Raw genomic sequence first — 12,203 nt, forward strand, 5'->3', positions numbered from 1 at the left:
CACACTCCATCCCTCAACTAAAGAGCAGGTTTTTTCCCAAAGAAAATGCTATGTGCTTAGCTTAGAAAATATCTAAGGGTGTTTCTCAAAATTTTTCTGAAGTCAGTAAAAATGGAAAGATAATGTGCAGTGACATTTTCTCATTCTTCTTGCTGAAGGGAGAAAGGAAGTCTCAAGGCACAGACTGAACTTTGGGAGCACTGTAGAGTGGGCAGCAGGGATGAGGCTGATGACTGCAGGTGCATCTTCTCTGTGCCCACACCTCACCAGGCACTGTTGGTAGATTAATTTTATTTCGTGTTCACATAAGCCTGCAGGATGAGAGGTATTAATTCTGTTTTTACAGATGAGGGACCAGGTTCAAAGGGATTAATTTGCCTGAAGTCATATAACCATTAAATGGCAGAAGCAAGGGAGAAGGGATGGTCTGCTAGTGTAGAAGTACAGTGAGGCAGGGATCACATATCTTAGACACAGCTTTGAAATCAGACACACTTCCAGTCTTGCCTCTGCTGAGTACCGAGCAACTGAGTAGCTTTAAGCAAGTCATCTATCTTCTCTGAGCCTCAGTCAACTCATCAGCAAAATGGGAATAACGCCTACCTTGATGGGGTTACCCAACATAAAAGTAGATGATACCTATTTCAAAAGAACATTAGTTCTCTCTTCTCCTACTTTTTCCAACCTAGAAAGGGAAATGTCCCTAAGGGAATTCCCACTTATCTAACTTTGTGTATTAGCAATACTTTTTCTTTTCATCTCAAAATGCTTTCACATGCATTATCCTAGTGGATCCTGGTTAGGAAAGTCTAACACGCATTCCACTGCCCTGTCAGATGAAGATACGGTCTCAGGAGTCTTAAGAAATCCTCCCAAGGTCACAGAGCTCCAGCTGGAACTCGGCTCCAGATCACCTGATTTCTGGTTACAGCTACATCTAATGGAGCAGTCCTGCAGCATGCATTTGCTGAATTACAAAGTGCTGTAGCTGTACATCGAAGCCAAAAGCTATAATTAGCTGCTATAACAGCAATTTGGGATTGAGTTTCTATTGACCTGTTAGCTGTCCACCCTGACTGAGGCATCAACTATCTCATTCATTCTGTGGACAATGCAAGGTTTCAATAAAGAGCCAGGTGGGGACCACCCATCAGTGCCACCTACTGTGTCTGGAAGTCCTCTTGGAGGCAGGAGTGGGGCAGAAGCAACAGTGCCCACAGTCCATGAGCTAGGAAGTAGGTTCACATAATATTTGAATTGCTATGCCATGGGGATGTGGGCACTCAGCTACCTAACTCCACCTTTCAGAGAGAGCCTTATCTAGGAAATAGAAATGAAGACCCCTGGCCCCTTAACCCCACATATAAAACAAAAAATGATTGTAAATTATTATAAATAATATAGAGTAAATAAAAATTATTTGAAAGGCTTGCTATCTATTATTTACCTTCCATGTTGCGATTTCTACATCTACTATTTAGTATCTCTATGTCACACATACAGAGAGTCTAACTCAGGTTCAAGTTTGATGGTGTACATTTATTTTGACTTTCACAGAAAACAAGGCAAATGTTAAATCTTTTTCCCCATTGGACACAAATCAATACTTTTTAAGAGTCTTAATACTAGGAGACAAGATCCAGAGTAACGTTCAGTTAAAATGCTGCACAACCAGCCTCATTTCCATTGCAATATCTTAAGCTCCTGATTGTTAAACCTTCTGTGGTGGGAATCCTTTGCTTACTATTCCCCTCATGTGCAGCCTGCATGATTAGCTGCTCAAACGTGAGCTATGCCTTATGCCAAGGTGATCTCGGGCTATTGCACACATTACACAGACTTTGCATATAAGAGGAATAAATCTCAATGACCCTAAAATCTTTCCCTCATAATCAGTTTTCTTTCCTATAACTGCATCTCTCTGAGGACTGTCTGGGGTTTTACTGTAACAAATAAGTTAATGTAGGAGAGGAAACAGATGGGCTTGACTGCATTCTGGGATTTTTATAAAGCAACTCATTTTGGAAAGTATAAGTGAGATTTTGTCTACAAATTCCCCAGTGGCATGAATAAAGAATGGGAATTTGGGTCCCAAAAGAACAAGGAAGGACAATAATTATGGTTTCAACCCACAAGTGGCCTGGGAATCCAATCAGCAGCACTGATGTTCCAAATGCTAATTCCAGGATGGTTGCTAACTCACTTCATGATGTAGCACACATTGGTTAACAGTTCCACATTGGGTTAGAGTTTTCATTTGCCTCACAGATTTGATAGAAGAAATAACCATCCTAAGTGAACATATTACCTTTCACTAGCCACTAAGGAGTTTTGTACCATGTCTTAAAAGTTCAAAGCTTAGTTCAATATAAAAAAAAACATATTGTCACCAACTGACCACTTCCAAGATTCAGGACTATTCTAAAAGTGGTATGCTAGGGATGAGGTGGGGATTAGATAGGAAAGAAGAAATACCGAAAGTACCAGACTACCCTGTCTTATCTGAGAACTATACCACAATTAGCCTACCATGTGGCACACAATTAGAGCCACACTGCATGGCTCCACCGTGTGACCATTTTACTCCCATATTCCACTGCCTACCTCATCCTGAGCCATATTGAACAGTCTGCCCCAAAGGGAATCCAACGTGAAGTAGAGATGGAGTAACCAGACACTTCTCCCAGAAATTTGAAATTGAAAAGGAATGGGCTTCATCACACATGGCTGGTAGGAATGTGAAATGATGTAACCACCACGGAAAATACTATGGCACTTCCCCAAAAACTTAAACATGGAATATCTGTAGGACCCAGCAATTTTACTTGTAGGTATATATTCAAGAGAATTAAAAGCGTATGTTTCCACAAAAATTTGCAGATAAGTGTTTGTAGCAGCAGTATTGATGATAGCCAAAAAGTAGAAACAATCCAAATGTCCCTCAGCAGACAGATGAGTATATTGTAGTATATTCACAAACTAGAATATTATTTAGTTGTAAAAAGTAATGAAATATTTAGACATGCTACAACATGGATGAACTTTGAAAGCATTATGCTAAATGAGAGAAGCAGACATAAAGGGCCATATGTGATATGATTGCATTTGTATGAAATGAGCAGAATAGGCAAATCCACAGAGACAGAAAATAGATTAGTGGTTGCTAGGAAATGAAGGGAGGGGATCTTTGGGACCCGCTGCTAAGGTGACAGAAATGTACTGGAATTAGATAGTAGTGATGGTTGCACAACATAATGAATATACTGAAAACCACTCAAGTGTATACTGGAAAATGATGAATCTTATATTATATGAAGTACATGTCAATTTAAAAAATATATATATACTATGTTAAAATAATACTTATTCCCCTAATTACCCCACCAAGAAGTTACAAGCACTTTCCAGGTTTCTTAGGTCATCATATGAAAATGGAAATACCCTCAAGTACCAAATACCTGATTTCACTGAAGAAAAGGAAAGATCATTTTTACTTGGTCGGCACACTTTCACTTGAAAAGCCATGAGGCCCAGATGTAGCAGAATGTGAGAGCTCCTCTCCTCTCTACTTCCTCCACCCTGCTTACCCTGAGGCTTTTCTTCTTTCCCACTAAAGGCCTAAATAGTAAATGTTGGGGAGGAAGCTCCGTCAAATATAGTAGAGAAGGTTGGGCCATTCCAAACTCTGTCTTTTTTTTTTTTTTTTTTAAATCACCTACATAAGAATTTAGCTTTTCTCTCAAAGTATAAAATAATGTGATATATGATAGGAGACAGGCTTGGTGAGCATCTTCCCTAATAGCATCCATGAAAATTAACTCTCATTGATTTACTATTAAAATTCTACATCCATAACTACTTAGTATAATGATTTACTGGGTAAGGCTGATTTTGAGTCATGAGCTGGCAGGTGCATAGGTACAAATATAGCAGAGAACGCAGTCCTTTAAGGATGTTGGGAGGTGCCTAAACTCAGTATCACTATTAACCCCAAGGTTCCTAAAGATTGGAATCTCTACATCTTCCAGAGATGTAGCTTACAGAAACTAATGCTTGCAAAATAAGGATGTTGCCTGTGAGGTCATTGGACCTTGGCCTAAATCTAATTTGAATAATTACATTTTGTTCCACCCTGAGTCAGTAGAAGCCCCTGATTAATAATCAGCATTTGGTACATGCCAGTGAAGTGTTTGCTGCTATAAATAGATAGTTAACAATCTAATTAACTATAGGAACTGGCAAGATGAACACTCCATTCAGGGGGAAAGATAGATGACAGTATTTTTAAGGTCTGTGAACACTGAGCTGTTCCTGACCCTAATCCATTAGCAGTTACTGTCAAAGGTCACTCTGTTAACCTTCATTTATAAAAACCCCTTCCAAAAGCTGCCACCTTTTCTTCCTGGGGGCAGGTATTTCAGCAATAAATATCCTATAATGATATGATAGAACTTTGAGGCATCTAAGGATAAACTGTGGCTGGAGAAGCATATGTCACTGTCATTCTAACCCTCTACCCATTGAGAGTCTACAGCCCTTGGACTTGCTGTCCTCAACGACCAAGCTCCTACCTCTGGTGGCCGGGCAGGAACAATTATGGCATCTTTTTTTGCACATCCGTGTTTGGCTTTTGTGGAATTTCTTTGTGGCTTTCTTCTACCCAATTGTAATAAAATCAAATCCAGTATAGGGTCTCCTGGGCAAAGAATATGTTCTATTATGTGATTTATAACCTAAAGTTCACAGTCTGATTTCCATCTGGGAGCATCCAAATTTGGTCTACAATCAAATTAAAATGAGCATTTTGCTGACAGTAGCATTTCCATCTTTTTTCCCTCTCATATTTCATTAATGATGATGTGTCTCCTTGACTTGTTCTGATCCCCAACAGAAGATGCCTGATCCCCAGGGTACTAAGCTAGCTAAGCTGGGATTTCACTTTTGAGCCTATCTCTGGCACCTAGAGAGGGTCTTAAACACAGGATCTTGATTGTTCACACATTATCTACCTACAGATAGCATCCTGGCGGCTATTAGCCCATTTGACCTTAGATCATATATTTCTCTCCTTTCTTATTATCAAACCTCTCTCCAAAGTGGTGCTTATCTATTATGTTGGGCCTCTGCCTTCACTGCTATCAAGGGTATCCTAATGCCATCAAGGGTACCCTAATGACAAAATCTCATTTCCATAGTTTCGTTGAGGCATCTGCCACCACCCAACACCTTTTATATTCCATCTTTACATTCTATCTAATTCTCTCTTCTCTTAGTTCAATTAACATTCTTTTGGTTTCCTCTAACCTTGGTGATAGGGTTGCCAGATTTAGCAAATAAAACTACAGGACATTCAGTTAACTTTGATCTCAGAAAAATATGCATGGGGCATATTTTTACTGAAATGTTCTTTGTTTTTTATCTGAAATTCAAATCTAAATGTGCATCCTGTATTTTATCTAGCAACTCTACTTAGTAATGGTATTTCTCTGCCACTTTCTATCCAGGCTTTAGTCTTTGTTCTTACTATTTCCTTTATCTTCACTTGCCCCTCTCTGAAGTTATCTGTTTTACTAGGCTCAACCATCATATCACCTCTAAATCACCTCTCTTCTTCCTCTAAACTCCTTAAATATATTCAGCAATTTAGTAAGCTTCCTTGTCACACATATTTCTATTGTCTTAAATTATTTTTTGAATCTTTCATGTGCTTATTATTTATCATTTACACCTGATTTTAAATTCCTGGAGGTCAGAATTCTTCTTTGTATTCCAAGGCCTGCAGCATAGCTTCCATGGATAGGTTGCCAACAAATGTGTAAAATTCCAACCCCTGGTTTCTACTCATCAAATTAATCCCTTTCATTTTTATGCAGTGCTGCCTGGAAATCCTACCACTACATCTCCTTAGTCCGTTCACTCTCCCACTCTCCTGGGATGTCACACCTCTTCATAATTCCAGCTCTTCCCCCTCACTCTTAGCTGACGGTCTTGTTTCCTACAATGCTGAGAAATGAGAAGCATTCAGAGAAAACTTCCACATGCTCTCCTTCGTATAACAAACAAATACTGGCATGGGTGCCCATATGCCCCTCTTTCTCTCCTGTGACAATATATCCGCTCTGTGATCCTTTGCAAAGCTAACCTCTCTTGTTCAGTGCATCTCATCTCCCACACTGACTCAAGGACATCACCTCAACCATCTCCTTTCTCTCCCCTGTATAATCAATGTGATACTTTCTACAGGATTGCTACCATTAACATTCACTAGTGTTTTCCTCCTTCATAAGCAAGCAAACAAACAAACCTCTCTCTCCCTTGATATCAAATTACTCTCCAGCTATTTTTCTGCTCCCTTTCCAGGAAACCACTTCCAACAGGTCTATATTTTCTGCCTCTGCTTCCTCTCCTACCATTTTCTCCTGAATCCACTACAAAAAGGATTGGGTTCCTCCTACACCTAAACTGTTTTGTCAAGGTTACCCATTAATTGCTTCCAAAGTATCATATTAAATGAAAACAACTTAGTCTCACTTAACTCAACCAGTCAGCAGTATGTGAATTGAGTCCATTGCTCTAGCAATTGTTCCTCACTTTTCTGTGTAATAGGTTTTGAAATTTTCTTGAAACAACATCTTCCCTCAGCCTCTGTATCAACAATCCCTTTTGGTTTTCCCCCTTCCTTACTGGCTGGACCTCTTCCCTCAACATCTGACTCCTATGTCCATTTGTGTACACAACATCTCTATTTAGAAGTTTACAATGAGGGATCCCTGGGTGGCGCAGCGGTTTGGCGCCTGCCTTTGGCCCAGGGCGCGATCCTGGAGACCCAGGATCGAATCCCACATCGGGCTCCCGGTGCATGGAGCCTGCTTCTCCCTCTGCCTATGTCTCTGCCTCTCTCTCTCTCTCTCTCTGTGACTATCATAAATAAATAAAAATTAAAAAAAAATTAAAAAAAATAAAAAAAATAGAAGTTTACAATGAACCTCGTATTAAAACTCCAAAAACTAAACTGGTTTCCCACTCTTGCCCCAAACCTGCTTCTCCCACAGAATTCACCATCTTGATAACTCTTAAATCCATTCTTCCAGTTGCTCATATAAAAAACCTTCAAGTCATCCTTGACACATCATTTTCTCCCACACCGCACAACCAGTCAACTGCAAAACTCTGTCATTTCTACCCTCAAAATATTTTCAGATCTGACCTTTCTCACCACCTCCACCACTTGCCAATGTTACTGCACTTGGTAAACATTCAACAAATATTTTTGCATCCATAAATGAATAAATGGACCTGTACACTTTAATACATTAATCTGCTTTTAGTTGAAGTGTTCTGAAAGAACTACATGTTAAGTGGCAGAAAACAAAGGTTTATTCATCCTTTATTCATTCAACAAATACATATATATTGACCATTCACTATGGACCAAATGTTTTCCTAAACACTTTAGAGTGAAGCATAGAGAGTGGAGAACAAAAAATCCTGCCACTAGTATTTTTTAGCTGTGTTGCCTTTAGCAAGTAAACAGCTTCCCTAAATTTTGCATTGATGGGCAACATGAGATTAAAAAAACTAGTGACCTTGTAGGGTGATTGGGAAGAACAAATAAGATAAGTTTTTACCTGGATGTACTTCGTAATAGTCTAGTGCTATGTAAATGTAAATCATTACTGATCCTCATAACAACTTTATGAAGCAGACAGGGCAATATTTTTTATAATAGTCCCATGTTTAATTTAAAAAATTATAAAGGTTCAATGATTTGCTCCCAAATTCAGAGCTAGTTAGAAGCAGAGTTAGAGCTGTAGTATCTCAGGTCTTCTGGCCTGTGTTCTAGATCTATGTTCATAGTACTCGTCCTTCCAGACAATTCAGTTTATGTTGTGGGGATCAGTGGAATTATGCTTACAAAATCCTTCAAACATCTTTGGCAAAAGATCTAGAGAAGTTTCTGCATTTATTTCCTACAGCTGTCATAATTATCACAAATTCAGTGGCTTAAAACAACAGAAATGTATTATCTCACAGTTCTGGAGGCCACAAGTCTGAAATCAAGGGGTCAGCAGGCCACACTCTCTCTGAAGGCTTAAGGAAAGAATCTTTAACTCTTGCAAGCATGTTTGCCTGCAATCTTTGGCTTTCCTTGGCTTGTAGAAGCATCTCTCCAATCTCCTCCATCATCACATGGCTTTCTAACCCTCTCTATGTGTTTGTATCTAAATTCCCTCTTTTCATAAGGACACCAGCCATTGGATTAGGGCCCACCCTAATCCAGCAGGACCTCATCATAACTTGATTACATCTGCAAATGCAAGCCAAATTCCATTTTCAAATAAGGCCACTTACACAGGTACTGGAGGTTCAAATTTGAACATCTTTTTGGGGAACACAATTCAACCCACAACAGTATTTAAAGGGCCTAGAAACATCTTTCAAAGAGCATGCCAGGGAGGAAGTTAATGTTGTTGAAAGGTATGTATGCCCAAAGACAGGCCAGCTGTGCATGGATCAGATACATGCCAGAGTTTCTCCTGCAACTGACAAACAAACACAAAGAGAATTAACCCTAAAGGCATGAAATTGTCATCCTGGTGGGAAGGGGTTTGGCAAAATTCCCTGGTTTCTCTGAGAGGCAGATTGATTTATAAAGTAATCTACCTTAATCAGCATTATATAATCCCACAAGAGGATATACAATGAAAGCAATGATGCAAGGAGGGCAGAGCTCAGGGAGAAATCTTGCCCTACATTGTTACACAGCACTATTGCGCAGCTGGCACACCTTTCAGCCTTCTCTGCCTCTAGCACCTTGCCCAGCAACTAACCCAGTTTAGTCAGACCTTCCAATGTTAAGGGAGGTTCTATATTTAGACAATGTTCCCTGCCTGAGGATGAACTGGACCGGCTTCAGTGTCACACCTTAGCATAGCTCTGTTCCTGCTCCTTGTGTTTGTTGGGAGAACCAGCAGTCTTCTCTGACATATGAACTTAGGGTATTTTTAAAACTAGAGAGACCCTGGAAGCTCCTTTCATTTAACTCTTTCTTTCTACAGTATCCAAGTACAGACTTTGGAGCCACTACCTGGGTTTGAATCACAGTCCCGACAATTTATAGATGTGTGACTTCAGACCAATTCTTTTTGCTCTCCATGCCTCATTTTTCTCAATTGTAGAATGCAGGCAATAGTAGTGATATTTATCCAGATGAGTTACTAGAAGGATAAGTAGATCCACATAAAATATGTAAAGTAGTACCTGGCACATGGCAAATACTAAGGAAATTTTAACCATTACTATTTTCATTGTTTCAGATGAGCACACTAAGGCTCAGAGACGTGATGGGAGCTGCCCAGGTTAACCAGCCATCTAGTACACAGTCAAGTCTGGAATAGGTCTGCTGGAGCCATACCCTCTTATTTGGTTCACAGTTAGCACACTTACAGTAGCTCTGCTGAGATAGATAATAAAGGTAGAAACCACACCCCACCGGCTCTATGGCTCTGGCTTTCAAGTGTTTCCCAGATGACCTGCCTGTCACTGTGAAAATCAGGCCAGGGATGGGATAAAAGCAATGGCAGCAAATTGGAATGGATGCTGCAAGATTAAGGGCAGACAAACCACTTAGTGGCCATTGTAGTAGTCCAGCTGATAAATCATTAAATGGGGAAGGAAGAAAGAATGGGAAAATGAAGGTTATTGAAAAATTATAATAAACTAAGTTTATCACCAGCAAAAGTACAAGAGCACGCCAATAAACAAGCATCTTCTGGGATAAAACTATGATGGTAGACTCTAAGCATGTGAGAAGGGTTTGGTAAAAACATGGGATCCCGTCAGCCAGTTAGTAGTTAGGAGGAGAGTAGAATCACAGAGGTACCCAGGTGGAGTCATATCCTGTTTCAGTAACTAAATCAATCATTTGAGGAATGCAAGGGAGAAACTGTAGGACGATTTATTTTACTCTGCATCCAAACAATGGAAGGCTGACAACCCGAGAAAGCACCTGTCCTTCACAGGATAGGAGAGCCCTGAATGGCACTGAAAAGCAAGATGTCCTGGGGACAGGTACAAATGAATTTCCCTCAAGAAAAAAAGGAAACCAGTTTTTTGTTTTTGTTTTTTTTTAATTTCTGAGCTCCAGATATGTCAATTCATTAACCAAACTATAGGGCCCTGGATCAGACCTCAAATATTAAGGGGTAAAATGAGTGCATCTCCACTTTGCAGAGAGGAAGTAGTATTGATAGAAACTGATAGATAACTGGATGTAGAGATAAAGGGAAATGATCCCTTGAGGATGAAGCCCAGATGGAGGGCACTTTTCTGAATTTGGAATTAACAAAGCATCTCCAAGTTCACTCCTCATTTTTCCAAAGTACCTTAAAGGATTGGTAAATACAACAGGAAATATTTATTTTTTCATATCTTCTCTTTATTTAACCTTCAAAATATCCCTACTAGGTAGATTTATTCTTGTCTTTATTTTAAAGATAAAGGAATCAAAATTCAAAGATCACAGAACTCTGGTTTTCTGATACCACATTATAAGACTTTCAAGTCTATCAGGGTAATGATTTTATGGGGAAGAGAACCAAACATGGCAGTAACTGAGGAAGCCACACTCAGATCCTTTGGCTTCAAAATGCCATATCCAACTGACAGGACCAGAAGAACATTCTAACTTCACTCTATTCATAGTTTGTCTAGGTGTGAAGTCCTTAGAATGTGAGCCTTTGGAAAATCCTGAAGCAAACTCATTCATTCATCCATCTATCCATCCATCCATCCATCATCAATGCATCATCCATCCTACTCATTTACACATTCAGAGATATTTTTGAGTGCCTGCTATGGTCAGGTTGGTCTTGTTCTAAATGCTGGAGATACTGGGCAGCCCAGGTGGCTCAGCGGTTTAGCGCCACCTTCAGCCCAGGGCCTGATCCTGGAGACCCAGGATCGTGTCCCACATCAGGCTCCCTGCATGGAGCCTGCTTCTCCCTCTGCCTGTGTCTCTGCCTCTCTCTCTCTCTCTCTCTCTCTCTCTGTGTGTCTCTTATGAATAAATAAATAAATAAAATCTAAAAAATAAATAAATAAAAAATAAATGCTGGAGATACAACAAGTCTCACTGCTTTGGTGCCTAGACAAATATTGAACAAATAAAATATCTCAAAACAGTGCTACAGAGAAAGTAAATCAAAGACAACTGGTACAGGGAATCTAAATCCCCCCATCTAAATGGATAGTCAGTATCATGAGGTAGATGGGTCAGAGAACACATCCTCATCTACATAGTATCTGAAAGTCTTGTGCAGGAAAGGAATCAACCTTGCTGAGATCTGGGCAAAGCACTTCCCAGACAAAGAACATCTATAAGACCTGAGGCTCAGCCAAGTCAGAGCTAAGGGAGGACAATAGGAGATGAGGCATGCCAGAAGTTTAGATTTTATACCAATTTCAAAGGAGAACCAGTGGAGGGTTTCAGGCAAAAGAGTGATGGCATTTTTTTTATGTTTTTAAAAGATTCTTCTAGCTGCCATATGTAGAATGAATCAAATGATAGCATGAATGACAGATGGGGAGACCAGTTAGGAGAATATTCTATAGCCTACAGTGAGAGATGCTATGACTTGGATTAGGGTGAAAGCAGTGGAAATGGAGAGAAGTGAATAGGCATGGCATATCTCATATTTTGAGCAGAAAGCTAATGGACTAGATGTGGAGAGTGGCCTAAAAAGAGCCTCAAGCACAGATAATTCACAGAGCTAAGTCTTTGCTCGTCTTCTGGTAAAAGAGAACACATTTAAGCCTAGGCCATGAATGCAGTAAATCAAGGTAACTGAGGCTATTTATAGAATTAGGAAAGCTCAGGCTTTAGTGGCAAAACTATATTCAACTTCTGGTTTCACCACAAATAATTGTGTAACTTTAGACAAATTTCCTTACATTTCTGAGCATATATTTCTTCATCTATAGCGTGGTGATATAAGTGCTTATTTCCTAAGATCATTACTAGATCATTTATGGAAAACACTTAACACAGTAGTAGCATCTAGTAAATGCTCAATAAAGGTTAGACTACCATTATTATTAATTTTCATTAAGAACATTTATTTTATTTTATTTTTTTCATTAAGAACATTTACAGGGAAACCAACTATCACTTTTTTGTTCTACTCTATGCTTAGCTTCTGGGA

Source organism: Canis lupus, chromosome 8 (assembly GCF_003254725.2).
Source record: "Canis lupus dingo isolate Sandy chromosome 8, ASM325472v2, whole genome shotgun sequence".
NCBI lineage: Eukaryota > Metazoa > Chordata > Mammalia > Carnivora > Canidae > Canis > Canis lupus.